The 15,881-nt window shown below is 38.6% G+C and overlaps 2 long non-coding RNA genes across 18 annotated transcripts; one reads left to right on the forward strand and one right to left on the reverse strand.

Annotated features, from left to right (window-relative positions):
* Nucleotides 1-1,024: 1,024 nt before the first annotated feature.
* On the forward strand, nucleotides 1,025-13,002 carry LOC111946752 (uncharacterized). Of its 17 annotated transcripts, none has more exons than XR_013652543.1 (13): nucleotides 1,025-1,872; nucleotides 2,013-2,084; nucleotides 3,937-4,117; nucleotides 4,190-4,277; nucleotides 4,393-4,889; nucleotides 4,972-5,054; nucleotides 5,169-5,253; nucleotides 5,331-5,447; nucleotides 5,529-5,646; nucleotides 5,744-7,772; nucleotides 9,017-9,154; nucleotides 9,573-9,702; nucleotides 11,341-13,002. It is a non-coding gene; the product is annotated as an uncharacterized LOC111946752 (long non-coding RNA). The 17 variants fall into 17 exon arrangements; XR_002872502.2 differs by having other exon boundaries at nucleotides 3,937-4,112; XR_002872504.2 differs by having other exon boundaries at nucleotides 1,026-1,872; nucleotides 1,967-2,084; nucleotides 4,034-4,112.
* Nucleotides 12,991-15,414, reverse strand: LOC144988607 (uncharacterized). The gene is made up of 4 exons (XR_013652546.1): nucleotides 15,272-15,414; nucleotides 14,527-14,717; nucleotides 14,301-14,397; nucleotides 12,991-13,276 (listed from the first exon to the last, which is right to left on the reverse strand). It is a non-coding gene; the product is annotated as an uncharacterized LOC144988607 (long non-coding RNA).
* Nucleotides 15,415-15,881: the final 467 nt, after the last annotated feature.

Below are 15,881 nucleotides of genomic sequence, written 5' to 3' on the forward strand. Positions count from 1 at the left end.
GCTTAATTGCCCTGAGAGGAAAAAAAACAACAAAAAAAGAATTTTACAATAAATTAGCATTAAATCCTGTCCTTTGACATAAACACCCGCTTACTTCTGTGACTTGCAAAAAACTGGATGATCATGCTAAAGACGGCTGCCACAGCACTGGATCAGAAGGGGTGACGGCTTTTTCCACATTGATGTAGCAACTTTAACAACCTGACAGACCCCAGCTCCCAAAGCATCAGTCTTAGTATAAATGACCACTTTGTTAATGATGCCTTACAATCCCTCAGGAGTACACTCGATGTTGTTGCCCCCTTGAAACCTAAGTTCGTCAGACAAAACCGAGTAGCACCATGGTTTTACGCTGAAACTCGTTCTCTTAAACAAGAAACCCGTAAGTTGGAAAGAGAATGGTGCCGCTCCGGTTCAGAGCAGTCTCTGAATACCTAGAAACATACCTATTAAATTATAAAAAAGCTCTGCGTAGAGCTAGAAGCCAGTACTATTCAACCTTAATATCAGAGAATGGAAATAATCCAAGATTTCTTTTTAGCACTATAGCTAAATTACAACCCGGTCTCATCCTAAAATGTGTAGTAGCTACATTTGTCCACATGGAAATGCGTGAGAGTTTTACAAAAACGCCCCCTAAACTGTGAGGGGGATACGTTTCATTTTTCTATTCATTTTCTACGAGCCTTCTCAGGATCACGTGACTTTGGAGGTTTGGCCTGCCGTAAGCAAAAAACATGGGGGATGCACGTTCATTTTTCGGTGGAATATCCCATAAAACAAGATATTTTGAGGACTAATTTTTATTTTGACAACATTTCTAGTGAGAAATATACCATTTTCTTTTAAAATATGCTTTCATTTTGGACATACAGTTTGTAGTTTGCTTGTTTCGTTCAACTTTCTCTCCCAAAGGCTCTGTTACGTTGGAGAAACACGTTAACTTTCATTCATATCTGCAGACGTGCGCGTGGGTCACGTGACTAATATGTTTCTCTTTTTTTCCGCAGAAAATGCCATAAAATAAGAGTGATTGCGGACTAATTTATTTTTGAAAACATTTCTAGCAGTATATATCCCCTTTATTTTCGTAATATTGCAGACATGAAGTTGTTTGTTTGTTACGTTCAACTTTTCCTCAAAGGATCTGAAAGCGTCTGATCTGTTCCATTCATATATGCGGGCTGACGTGGGTCACGTGACGTGCCTTTCTCTTTTTTTCCTGTGGAAAATCTCGTAAAAAGGTACGTTGCGATTTACTAATTTGTTTTATTTACATTTCTAGGAACCCGTGTATAGGTTTTCTCGTTCCGTGTTGCTGTTGCGGCGATCAGGCTTTGATTGACATGTGACAACAAACCGGAAAAATGTTGAGTTCAGGGACGGACCAAAGAGTTCTTTAAATTGATTTTTCTGCATTTTAATTTATTTACACTACGAGTCTAATGGTGTGTGATAAAAAAAAAAAACTATAAATATTATGATAAATGAGATGAAACAATTATTTTGATGGAGTTTATAAAATATTAGGATCTATTATATTCTTTTTTCTTTAACTGTCAATTTTTTGACGTATCTCATATATTATAGTATTACAATGAAGTGCTCTAATTTATCTGTTAAAAAAGGTTTCATCACTGTTTCCTGTAGTAATTCTCAATAATGTTTTAAATAGGATAGATTAAATAGGATATATTATCTAAAGTAAACAGGCTTTTAAGCCTTCAATTTGCCCCAATTGACATGAAGTGCGCATTTCGAAAAGCCAGTGAACGCAGCGTCATACGGGCACCCCCACCCCACTCCCCCGGAAACCCCCGGATGAACCCGCAGGAAGGCGCGCGGCTGAAGAACTTCTTGGACAGCTGGAAGGTGGGCGATGCTTTGAACTTTTCTCTGTAGAAATGTAATGTTTAGATTTGGGAAACCAGAGATGGTTTTTAGTAAAAACGTGTTGGCTGTTTAGGATAAACGTTGAATGACGAGGCGTTTTTCCATCTTAAATTTAAAAGGCCGCAGGATCACGGTGAAGGCTTCTTCTGTATAGAGGACGGGGGCGGAAACGTCACGTGGTCTCCGCAGAGGTAAGTTTCCTTTTGGGTCATTTAGCCAGAAACGGGGGTCTGCAGCCCTTTAAACAGCTAAGAGCCTTTCAAATGTCTCACTGTCCAGAACTCAGTAGGACACACAAGGTTTCTCTTCAGCCTTTAGAAAATCAAACACTCATTTGCATTTATGTTATTTTGGAAACTGGATAACTACTGGGGTTTACAAAGGCTTTTTCTTTTTTACACATTGTAGATTTTATGTTGTTAGTACATCTCAGCCAGTATTTCTTTAAGGGCCTATATCATGCAACATCAACGTTTTAAAATTTTAAAGTGTATTATAATGTTAATTCCTCACAAAAACTAATCCACAGCGGTATTTTGATCCATTCACGCATCTCTCAGCATTCCTCTGAAACCCTCTGAGCACCAGCCCCTCCCAATTCACAATAAGAGGGTCCTCACATTGTGACGTCATCATAAGTGAGGAGCAGCCTCTTCTAGGAAGAGCCTGTGCAGCTAAAACCGCCTCCAGGCTAACAGACACGCCCACTTTCTCAATGGAGCTAGTGGTGATCAGCAAAATGCTTTCATTGCACAATATGCACATCCATCTTTGCAAAAGTTTGGGTGGAAGAAACGCAGAAACGCTGCCGACGCCGACTCTAGGTTGATGTCATGAAATAGGCGACACCCACAAGAAACGAAAGGCGGAGCCTCAGAGATCAAGGAAATAGTTTATTCTAAATGGCTAGCATGGGATAGGCCCTCTAAATTGTGCGTATTGACCTCAAATTGATTTTTTGTGGTACGTTGTCAGGTTTAAAAAAATTCGTCATAAATGCTGGAATTTCTTAAAATATTGTGCATCACCGCTTGATAGATTATTGAAGCATTATGGGTACTGTAGTCAGGAGCCTGGCACAGTAATACTTTGCTTCAACTGTTGAGTAGATCACCAAGTTGAGTAAAGTTTGACTTATCTGACTGTTTTGTTTTGCGTGATGCGCTGTGTCGTCTGAAAAATAGGATATTTGTTTGAATTAAAAACATTTTTATTTTTTGTCGGAGAACCACAGAGGAGGGGTCAAGGAGCCACTTGTGGCTGTGGAGCCTCAGGCTGCAGACCCCTGGTCTAAACAATTATGGCTGATTTGGCTGACCACATGTATTTATCCTAGCATTGTCAACAAAGTTAAAGAGCCGCTCCAATGGAAGTCATGTTTTTAAGATCAAACATTTTTCTCTTTATTGAGAACATTAACAAAAATATAAACACATACACAATAATATAAGATTAAAACTGTTTCTGAGTATTTATTCAAATCTCAATGGATCAGGAGAAGATGAAACTCATTGTCTCAAAAAGCTTATAGTTGTGACGCTCTAACTGCCATGAATGGGCCAAAGTCTCTACTCCGCTCCAATTCTGATGCATCCACTTGCAGACAAATACCGGTAGATCCATTAATGTCCTGAGTTCCCTTGTCTGAGCTGGTATCTGGCTCAAAAGTGTACACATGGATAGCTCCAATGTTGCTCATTGATTTTTTTTTTTTTGCTATGCTAATGTCGGCTAGGGCTTGTGAGGTGCTATAAGCTAGCGGGAGAGAGAATCAACAAACGGTTTATGGGAAATTAGCAGAGGCAAACATCTGCACCACAGCTCTGAGGTGAAATTCTTATGAGCTGCTGTGCTGCAGAAAAATGTCTTAAAAAAACAAAATGATCGTAATTAAAAAAAACACTGGGAACGATTTTATAATAGCTAAAAATTCTGTTGGAGTGGGACTTAAAGTCCCACTCCAACAGAATGTCTGATTCCTGATTCTTGTATGTATGTATATACATAAAAGAACCTCATGTTTTTTTCCCTTTCCTCTCTCAGACTGGTCAGTTATGTTGAGACAACATGCACAAATAGTTCCTGGACTGATCTTCTGCTAACTTTGAGGTGGAGAAGCTGTCAGGTTCATCTGTTTCAGGGTCCTGCATGCTCTCCCTCCATGTTGGCTGTAGCAGTGGATGGAACTTGCTAAATGTACTGTTTTGAGAGCCAACTGGGTTGTGTAAAATTCTTTTGCACCTACATTTTTGATGGTATAAATGTTTTTCTTATGTAAACTTTTCTGTTCTTTTAGGCTCAGTGGTTATTTGGAAGATGCGTTTTTGACCAAAAACACTGTGGTGACCTCCTTTGTGAACTGCATTCATGGGGAAATAGAATATGTAAGGTTATTTTCATGGCCTCTTCCTTAAGAAAATGAACATGCCTGCATATATGTTTTATTGTATTTTGTGTCATATCATCATGTTAATATACGACATTTATTTGTTTTGATAGAATCCTGGAGATGGGAGATGTGGAGCAGGTAAGTTTGTGGCAGCACCAGAGTCCTCCAAAAAGTCTTCTGGCAAAGTAAATGAGGAAGGATCGCAGTCTGCCATCGTGGAGTTTTGCTGAAAGGCCTGAACACGTTCCATCCATGCATCCATCTTCTTCCATTCATCAGGAACCAGGTTGTGAGGGCAGCAGTCTAAGCAAAGATGCCCACACTTCCCTCTCCTCCAGCTCCTCTTGGGGGACCCCGGGGCCAGCTGAGAGACGTAGTCTCCCCAGCGTGTCCTGGGTCTCCCTTAGGGCCTCTGCCCTTATTCCTGTTGGAGTTTTTTTCTAACCCCTTATGTTTCAAAAGTTTGCAAACATACATTTTGGTTGAAATGATGAGGATCCGAGGATGAAATCAAGAAGGGACAACATCAGGGAAAGGGACTGAACCATCTGAACAGCTTCCTCTCTTCAGCAGACACATGTTCCGAGTACATATGTGTCAAATATTGGTAAATACTCATTGAAGATGCATCCTTTTTGTGTAATTTGTTTTCTCAGTTTAATACATTTTGATCCTTTCATTCTGCACAGACATCCTCGCCGTTCAGGCCGGTGGCTGGAACAAGCGGAAGTCAGAAAAGCTGGAGCAGACGTTACCAGAATGATACCTCCAGGTAAAGACTGTGGTAATGTTGTAGATAAATGTTGGCTTGTTACTCTCATGCTGTTGATGTGGAATATCTCTTGATTTCTTCAGTATTATTAATACATTAATCTCTTCCCACAAGGACCAATCAAAATGACCCAGAGAAAAACACTGAAGGGCTTTGTCTGAGCATCAGGAAAACAAGAATCAGCTGTCATCAACATATGGTAAAAATCTTTTGTAACCTTTGTGCTATCTTGTGACCCCACCCTCACATTGACGTGTTCTCCCTACCATGACAAAGGTGGATAAAGGTGGAAAGATTTCATGTAATCCATGGACACCAATGAAGATCACAAATCATTGAAGAAAAAAGGTTCAGAGCACTGTCTAGTGGGTCTAGATGACCCAACTCCCAATGGTAAAGTGCCTAGGATAGAACAAGGGTTACACTTTCTAAAGTTGTTGCATAACTGATCAAGCATGATGTGATGGATTGCAGGTTATGGTGCCATGGTAATATGATGTCATGCTGCTGACCAGACTGTGGTTGGTGAAGTCCAGCAGCACTGCGGGTCCTTGAAGTGTGGTTGAAGAGCTCTCCTCCCAGCTTTTGGAAGGTTCTGCCCCGCAAAGCCAGGAGGTTTCTCTTTGTGATCTGCATGGATGTCCAGGGCTTGTGGCATTTATGTGTTTTCTTCTTCATTTCATTTTTAGGCAGCACAGAGTCATTGATGGAGAGAGAACATGAGGGACTAATTGTCTGCTGAGGAGGAGACTTTCTGCAGTTCAAGCCCCAGCTCCACCCCTAAAAAAAGGCTTATATGAAGGAAAACCTCATTTCAACTTTGTACCAATAAATGACTTTTAATTGAAATGAGAGATTTTTTTCTGAACTGCACCAATGAAGGGTTTTTCAACCTAAATTTCAAAAATTACATTGTTTTTTACCTCCGTTCAAGTTTCTACAACACTAGCTAAACATTTCAGTGCTCACACCTGTGCTGAAGACACTTCTCATTTTAACTCAAACGTTTGGCCTTTGATTTGTATGTCCAACACCTTAGAATGAAACACTGACCTATTAAACTCATATAATGTGCTATGCATCTCCAAATCCTTTGTCAGGGTACAGACTACATTTTAATTGTAGCAAGACTGAAGTAAAATGTAACAAAATGACAATGAGTTATCTTAAATTAGGGGTAAATGACATGAGAAATTAAGAATATTAGAAGTGTGGAGTGATACGTGTATCAGTATGTTAGCTGCAGGAAGGGTGCTGTCCTTGACACGTCCCTTTACTCAGACAGGATGACAGGTAGGGAAGGGGGTAGCCGATGATCTGCTCCAGTATCTTCAGCACTGAAGCTTCTGCTGCTCTTCTTCAGTTTGATCTGAGAGCCAGACCATGATGCAGTTGGACTGGCTGAGCGGTAGGTTGCCAGCAGCTTCAGACGTGCTGATGTGCCTTGTTGATTACGTCCTGGATGTTAGGAAACCAAGTTAGATCAGCTGAGATGGGGATGCCCAGGAAAGGGAAGCTGTGAACCCTCCTCTGTGCCTACTATAGTCCAAGATGACTTTCATGGTCTTTTATTTGCCGATCAGCCTTACACTATACAGTTTCCGCACTTGTCTACAAAGTTCACCTCAGTGACCTTTAATAAGTCTTTGTTATTGGCAAGTTAATTACTTATATCCAAGACATGGAGATGTGGGTCCAGTATGAGCAGGATTTGGGAAATGGCAGTTGCCAAGAACTCACATGAAGTTTCAAGGTTTTTCCCTTTATTTGGAGGAAAAAAAGTTTTTGTCCTTTGTTGTGCAGAATTGCAAACCTAGAAAGAAATCAAGTTGAAAGAATTTATATAAATGTATTTGCCCTTCTTTTGACCCTTCTACATCATGAATATTTGGTGGCTGTTGCTTGGCGACTGTGAGATCTCTCCATAGGATTGACATGGGCTGGGCCTCTCAATGACCTTGATATGATTGTTCTTCAGCCATTCCTTGGTTGCCTTGGCTGTAGGTTCTAGGTCACTAACCTGTTGGAAGAACCATTCATGACTGATTTGAAGGGTCCTGGCTTAAGGAGGGTAGGAAGTTCTCACTCAGGATTTTCCATTAATGGCTCCATCAACGTGGTGACGTAGCTCTGTGCAGAAAAATAGCCACAAAGCATAATGCTTCCACCTCCATGTTTGACAGTGGGGAAGCTGTTCTTGGGGTCATAGGTAGCAATTCTTTTCCTCCAAACCCAATGGTTGAATTGATGCCAAAGAGCTCAGTTTTGAGCCAAACATTCCATTATGCAGAATAAAATGATAAAGCAAACCCTATTTTTCAGTGTGTGATTTTCATTTTTTCATAAATCTTAGGACAATTTAGATGATAAAAGTAATAAATATATGAAAACAGTATAATACAGTAAATATGTAAATATTTGATGTGATGAACAATGCTTATCTGATTTAGACCCAACATGGAATATTTTATGACAGACACACATCAAGTTGTGTTATTTAATGCTCGTAATTTAGACACAAATGATAGAAATGTTAGGTTTATATGTCAAAGAGGCCATGTGAAAATTTTAGTGCAAATACGCATGCGTGCGCGCCGTGCACATTAAGCCACCCCACCCCCACGTATCCGCGCGCCGGTCGGGGGGTGTGGGCGTCAATAAAGGTAATCTGGTTGTCGCGCGTTCTGCATCTCTGCACGAGCTAAAGAAGTCTCAAAGGTAAGAAATGTGAACACACGAGGCAGTAATGAAAATACTTTATGGTCATCTGAATGTATTTTCATCTGACAAATGAATGCAGCTGTTGTTATCACTGTGACGGAAGAGCGGTGCTGAAAAATACGGCCTCCATCGAGAGACTGAACGTAACACGACTGCAGGTTACTATGATCGTCATAGAAAAATGTATTAATTATTTGTTTCGACTGTATAGTTATTGTGGTGGAGCAGAGGAAGGGAGGTTTGTGAGAATCGGGGTTACATTAGCTAATAATTATGGCAGCGCTCGCGCCACCGCCGGTTTCCCGGCAAAAAAAGGAACAGTAATTTACTGATATATTAAAGTGTTATGATTGACCTATTTAGGGGTTTTCTCCAAATTTACACACACGTTGTAACAACGATCATCTGGACTTGGTTTTGTAAATATTTTAAAACAGTCTTTGTCTCAGAGACCTGGACTGACTGACTCCTCCCCCTCACGTTCCAAACAGGAAGTACAAGGAGCCAAAATCCTTTAGACTTCTAAAGAGAAACAAACAGCTGTTAGTTAGTCATTCTATGGGTCAGATTAACCATTCTTGTTGTGATACCCTTTTCAACATGTTTTTGCTAATTCCAGTTATTTGTTTTACAAAACTGTTTCTTTATCACAAGTTATTCAAATTATAGACTGACCAACAGATGCCTCAGTAATAGCATGTGCCACCTTGAATGTTTGTTTGACAAATTCCACCAAGCTCACTTTCAGTGGAAGCAGTGTGGACTTTCAACAAGCTTACTCCTGATTGGCGACAGTACTTGCCATAGAAATGTTGACTCAGATCAATCACTGTCAACTGGCTCCAACGTGGTGACGTCTGTATCACAGAGAAACGACGACAGAATTGAATTTGTTATGATGGATCTGGAAGGAAATGGGTGACGTCACACTCGCTCAGACCTTTTCTCTGATCCAGTCAAACTGCTTTTTTACCAGTTTTATTCCAGAAATCATTTTGGACAAGAGGAAAGACAACTTCAGCTCAAAACCAAGTCTTCATGACCTTTTTTTATAACTTTTCTTTTTAAAATTCAGAAATAATAACCTGCACATTCTTACAAAACTGTTAGACTTCAATTGCTACCTTAATTTAATTGTAAAACTAACAACCATTAATTGTCATTAATATGGCAATATTTTCCCCAAATCTTATCAGAATGGGGAACTGGAGACATACAAATTCTGCTTTTCCTATTTTCAGCTGAATCTGCCACGAGGCTCGACAACTTCTTGCATCAACTGTGATCGCTGTGGCCGCCAAAACATCCAAATGTGAGGCGGGCTACAAAGATTTCAGGCCAAAAGAGAAAGCCTCACATGTGATGAAGTGTCTGTATTGGTATGTATTTACCATCTGTGACTCAGAGTCATTAACCAATTGTTGATCTGTTCACAGTGTTATATGATAATTTAAATTTTGACGATGACGATACAAAAATTGCTGCCAAACCTGCCAAAAAGTCCCGCCTCTTACCACACACATGTTGTGCCCCTAAGGTGCCCTAAGTTACCTGATCAAGCAGAAACGTGCTTTGCCTGGATGAAGGCCTTGTATCAGGTATAATGGTAATAATAATTTTACATTCACCTCAGTCTGTTGTTTTAACTCATTATTCATGGAAGCTTGATGACACGACATCTTCAATCTGCTTGAACTCTAGTTTGATTAGAAACTTTCATTTGTGAACCGTCAGCAGATCTGGTCATGTCTCACCAAAACAACCACACTAATCATTTCATCATTTTCATCCATTAAGGTTGGAAAAACCAGCAGCCCTCCAGTGCTTCAGCCGTCCAACCATCAACCGTTTCAGACATCCATCCTCCCACCACTTCAGCCCCACAGCCGTCCACCAGTGTCCCAACTCCTGACATTTTACTATCCTGGTAAAATCTTATTTTTCTGCACAGTTAGCAAAAATTATATGTTTTTTAAGAAATTCCTGTGTTTTTTTATCATCAACAAATGTTTCTCCAAAGAAATGTGAAACTACAGAATTATTCATCTGGTGGTTATTTTTTCACTTTTCCTCAAATCTTTAATAAGAAAAAAATAATTCAGTTCAAGTTTACTTGTGCTTCTCTTTTTAATGGGCATTACAGTTGATATAAAACATATAACATGCAATTAAAATGCTTTGTAGTTAAAAACATTTTACACACTATTAAAAGATTCTATAAAATATTATTTAAATAAAAAAGGATTCCTTTCCAAGAAAATGTTGACTACCGTATATCTTCCCATAGTAGCCCTGGCGTTTATTCCATCACAGACAGAACAGTGATGGTTAATGGGTTTATTTTGCAGCAAAATTTCATCAAGAAATGCAGACAAACACCAGCAGATGAACATTTCAGGATTTATTCAAATGATGAGAATATTGGATTGTGTTCTGATCAGCACTGGCTGTTGACGTTTCTTTTCTCCTTGAAGCATCATTCTCCGTATCAAAAATCATGTTGGTTGTCATGAGGATCTCTTTCCTGGAGACACGCCCACCTTTCCGTCTTTGTGCAATAATTCATGTTCAAACCAGTTCTTCTAATTCGTCGCTTTTCTTTGCATTTCCACCAGTAAAAAGTAATACGACAAAATACTTGCAGAATTTGTAAAGATTTGGATTTTGTATTATTAATTTGCCTTTTTTAGTCTTTTATTATAAAATAACTATGCATTATTACTTTATTTTAACTAACACATTTATCTTAGTTTACAGTAGTCCTCTTAAACATCTCTTAAACAAGTTTACACTTTTCATCTTTCAGAATGCAGCCGTGTGATCGGAGGAAAAGATTAATATGCAATGAGGACATTTAAAGAAAAAAGGAGCAGTTTTTATTTTACATTATTACTATTTTAAAGTAGAACTATAATGTATATAAATGCTTTTTTATTCATTTGTTTGGCATATTTACTGTGTTAGAGTTCTGATGATTGTTTTGAGTGGTAAACGTTTTTATTTTATTTATGAAACCCAGATGGAGTTAATGGAGTGCTCGTCATGTTTTATGTTGTATATATTATTAATGAATTGATTTATTTATTTTGAAGTGCCTATTTGCAAGTAAAGAAGGCGGGGTTATGGTTAAAATACGTACGGACAATCCAGCAACATGCCTCTTCAACATGAATTTCCATCAGTTTTTTTGCTTGGTCGCAAATAAATAAGTCCAAATAATAATCAGCCTAATTTGTTTTTTTGTTTATTTAAAATTATATAAATCTTTTCTAATTTTCTTTGTCAATAAAAGGACAAAAGGGGTAGATGATGGATGCATGTCCAAGTTTTATTATTCATGTTCTACAAGTTGTTAGATATTGATTATTTGATGCTTTTGTGCTATGCGTTAAAAATCAATGTAATATTGTAATTATTCATGAATATTTGAATAGTACTAATATTTCCTACAAAGGATAATTGACACTAATCAAATTAAAAACAGTCGTCCTGTAAGCACTGAGTGAACAAACTGTAGCCCATTGTCTATCACTGTTTGATTGAACCTTCTCTACTTTTCTTGCAGGGGGGGGTCATGGCCTCTACGCTGGATTCCAAAAAAGAGACAAAAAAACCCCGCCCTCAACCCCCACTCTTAGTCAGACATGTTTATTTTTTTTATTTACAATAATAAATAATATACTATGTACATTTATTTTGTTTTACTTTTTTATACTTAGTTTCCTTATTTCCTATAATATTTATTAGTAGTTGTTGTTTGTTGATGTTAGTTCTTTTTAGCCCCTTTTATGTTAAAATAGACGTAAATGATCCAGATGCTGACATTCTAATATGTAGACAGATTTATGAATGAATTATTCCCAACAGAAGTTCAACACTATAGACCTTTTTCACACTTCCGCATTTTTCGACCGGAAATACGTCAATGACGTGTAAAACAACTTCCTGTTAGCGTAGCAGCAGATATGAAGAATGGCAGAGTCGAAGAGTTGCAGTCTCTGTTGCGTTCCAGGCTGTTCGTCTTCCTACCAAAAACAGCCTTACCTTTCATTTCATTATTTTCCTGTGGATCCAAACCTGAAACCCAAATGGATATAGGCGATGCGAAGAGATGAAGGGCATAGTTTTAATGTAAACACAGGTAGCACCCTCTGCTGCCGGCACTTACTAACTTCGCTCCGGATTGTGGTGCGGCTGCGTCGTTCGTCGCCTGAAGAGTGGTGTCGTCCGGAGTATTTTCCCTTGGAAAAACTTTACTGCTCCTTTGAGAAGGGAGTCAGTATATGACAGAACCTCAAACGTCAGTCTATGCAGCTATGCTGTGAAGATACTAGCATACGGTGGCTAAGCTAAGGCAGTAAAGATGGATCAGGACTACGTGACACAGGTAAGGTTGTTCATAATGTGTTTGGTTAACGTTAGTCAACTATGTGTACCGTTATTGGATAAATGCATTTCTACCTGAAAAAATTAATATTTATAATAAAAGATGTTCATGCTCTCACCTATTTTAATTACATGTATTTAATCACTTTTGAGCATTTTGTCATTTTGTAATTTCCTTAACAAAAATAAATGAAATGTATTTGTAATTAAATACTTAACATACTTTTCAAAACATGATTACTGTGTTGTGTTGAAAGGTAGCATAAATATATTAAGACTGATTTTTAATTTCTTTATCTTCACATGTGCTCTGGATGAGGCTTTGGATTACATCCATGACTTAGAAGCCAAGTTCCTTTGCTGGACCCAGGAGACGATGTCATGGCGGACAAAAGTTCCTCGTTCAAGACCTCCTAACTGACATTGGATCTAAGATCATCATTCCACCTTTTAAGCTTTCAGCTCAATTCAGCAAGGAGGAAAATGAACAAATCCAAGCCATCACCCGCCTCAGAATTATGGTGGAAAGAGTGATCGGTAGGATAAAGTCCTTCCACATCAGGAACTCTCTGTGCCGCTCACACTGATGGGCGGTGTGAATCAGATCTGGCTTAACCGCCGTGTTTTGGCAAATTATCAAGGACTTTTTTGTTTTGAAGAGTGAATTAATGTTTGGTATGTAAATAATGTATAATGTTCAAATAGTATGGAAAAATTTAGTGTTTCCACATATTCTTAAAATCTAATTAAATATAAATGTTATATTCGTAATATTTTTCTGTTGAAATGTGACTGACTACACAAAAAATTAGATGAACAAATAAAACAATTTTGGTCAAAATTGTGCCTCATTTCATTTTTTGGTATGCAAATAACATCAAACATTTACAATAAAAAATAACATTACAGATCAACAGTAAGACAGAAGGCTGAACTGATTGTTAAAGACAAGATAAGTGTAATTTAAGGTATGCATTCATGCATTTGCCACAATATATATCCAAGTTCTCTTTCATTCCATCTCAGAAACCCATCCAACACAGCCATGAGAGGTTGGGGCTGCACCTGGCATAATCTGCTTCCAGATGCCATCAGATATGGATCTGGCTGTGGTCCTACACAAGAGAAACACAACACACAAAAGTTAGACATAAACTGTCAACCAGGACAAAACTGAAGTTTTAATCATCGGTTCTGAAGACAAGAGAGAGATGATTTTACCACATCTTCATAATTTTAAACCTTCTCCATGTGTGAGAAACCTGGGCGTACTTTTTGACTCTGAGCTAAATTTTATCCCACACATTAAAAATGTCGTTAAGACAGGATTTTATCATCTCAAAAACATTGCCAGAGTCGCCCGTTCCTCTCTCTTGCCAGCACAGAGGTACTAATGCATGCTTTTATTTTCAGTCGTTTAGATTATTGTAATGCCCTGCTCTCTGGTTTACCCAAAAAGTCTCTTTCAAACTTACAACTTCTGCAGAACTCAGCCGCACGAGTTCTGACGAGGACCAGAGGGCGGGAACACATTACACCGGTTTTAAAATCGCTGCATTGGCTCCCTGTGCGTTTCAGGATTGATTTTAAAGTTCTTTTAATGGTTTATAAATGTTTTTATGGTCTTGGGCCTTCTTATTTAAATGATATTCTTTTAAAATATGAGCCCTCGCGGACCCTGAGGTCCTCCGGTGCTGGCCTCTTAGTTGTTCCCAAGGTGAGGACCAAAACTTATGGTGAGGCTTCGTTCTGCCATTATGGTCCTGGCCTGTGGAACGGCCTGCCGGAGAACCTCAGGGCCGCAGAGACAGTAGAGGTTTGTAAGAAGAGGCTCAAGACTCACCTTTTTAATTTAGCTTTTAGTTGATTTTAACTGCTAATTTATTCTATTAGTTTTAATATATGCTATTTTATGTATTTATTTTAATTTTATGCATCTTATTCTCAATTTTATGTATTTTTTTTTCTTCTTTTTTATGTTTTTAATTTTAGCATCTTATGATTTTAGCCCCAGTGTTTCTTGAGGGGATCTTTTCCTCCAGGGATTGCCGGCTTGGTCAGCGGTTGTTGCTGCAGTTGTTGCCCTTGCTGGGGCGGCTGGGGTCTAATTTTACAGCTTTTGGGTGTGAGGTTAATTACCTGTATATGCCTTGTACAGTGTGGACCTCTGACCGTCCCTGCCAACTGTTTTGGGCTTTTGCACCACCAGCTCACTAACCGGTTCAGGATGGATTCCCTTATAAGTAAAAGGCAAAAAGCAATTACAGTCTGTAGTCACTACTTGGGGTGTTTTTATAATAATTTAGAGTTGTTCTGGATACACATCCGTTCTTAAAAAATAATGACAATATGATCACAAACCCACCTGTGCTCTTGGTCTGTGCCATCTTTGCAAGCCACTCGTGCAGGCCGGGGGGGTGGAGCAGCCTGCAGACCCAGCTGTGAATAATGTGCGCTCTGGAACAGGATGGCAACTATGTGATTGCAAAATCCTTTAGCAGCCACACAACTGCAGAAGAAAGCTTTCAGGTTGGCACATTCTGCATCCAGCGATATCTAGACACAATAAATTAAATAGGTTGAAATTAAGACATACTTATGTTGCTACATCAATGTAAAATGAAACTATAACTTTCAGTAGGGTGACCAGATTTGAGTTTGTAAAAAAGAGGAGTGAAGTGAGTTTGTGAGATATTTCATCGAGAGTAATTGGTGTTCAGAGCTGCATAAATGAAGCAAATATAATTACATTTCATCTATGTTCAATGTTATTTTATTATATAAGTATCAAAAGAGAGGACATGTCCAGGAAAAGAGGACTTCTGCTCACCATACTTTCAGAAAAATAATACTAGTAAGTGAAGAAAGTGCCGCAACCGCAGCAAAAAGAATGAAGACGCATTTGGGCAACTTAACATTTCTTATTTACAGCTTCACCAAATTTTTGGGTGTTATGTTAATCTCATGCCTTTTCACTTAAACATACACACAACATATTCACTGCGATGTGTTATGCCTTATATTACAAATTAATAACACCAGGATTTACAGTTGACGTAAACAAAGAGTTAGCGGTGATGCGGCTATGGCTAAAGCTAGCTGAAGCTTACCTTGGTAATGGTGGATAAACTCTTCGTGGACGAATTTATATCCCTTGTCCAATTTGTTTCCTTTAGTGGACGAATGCATCTTCACACTATTCATCACATCGGTGCTGGTGAACTTCGGAACACAACTCGGGCTCTTCGAAAACACTCTAGGCTCTGCCATTCCTCCGCAAGCGAAGCACAAACCGGAACTAGGTTTACACGTTGATGACGTACTTCCGGTTTTTGCGAAAAAGGTCTATTGTGGTAGCAGTCTGACTGTTTTACTGTTTAGTTTTACTGTAATCTGTTGTGCCTCACCCACTGCCCATCCCATAAAAAAGAACAATTCTACATCATTAACCTTTTTTTTATTTTTATTCATATGGCACATTCATAAATACAAAGTTATAAATCATACCCCCCATTTTTCTAACTTTATCAATGAGTTCAAACAAAACATGAACACAATAAGAAACTCTGACAATAAGAAAGCATTTAAAACATTCAATCTGTGCGTCAGTTTCAATGTTTTTGTGAAAAATTTCATAATAATCCCCTGGTTTGTTTCTTTCTTGTTGCTTTTTGGAATTGTTGTTTTGAATTGTTACAGTCAATAAAGTTTGAATAAAAA

The sequence above is a fragment of the Oryzias latipes genome, chromosome 21, assembly GCF_053564925.1.
Source record: "Oryzias latipes strain Hd-rR chromosome 21, Olatipes_Hd-rR_3.1".
Classification (NCBI taxonomy): domain Eukaryota; kingdom Metazoa; phylum Chordata; class Actinopteri; order Beloniformes; family Adrianichthyidae; genus Oryzias; species Oryzias latipes.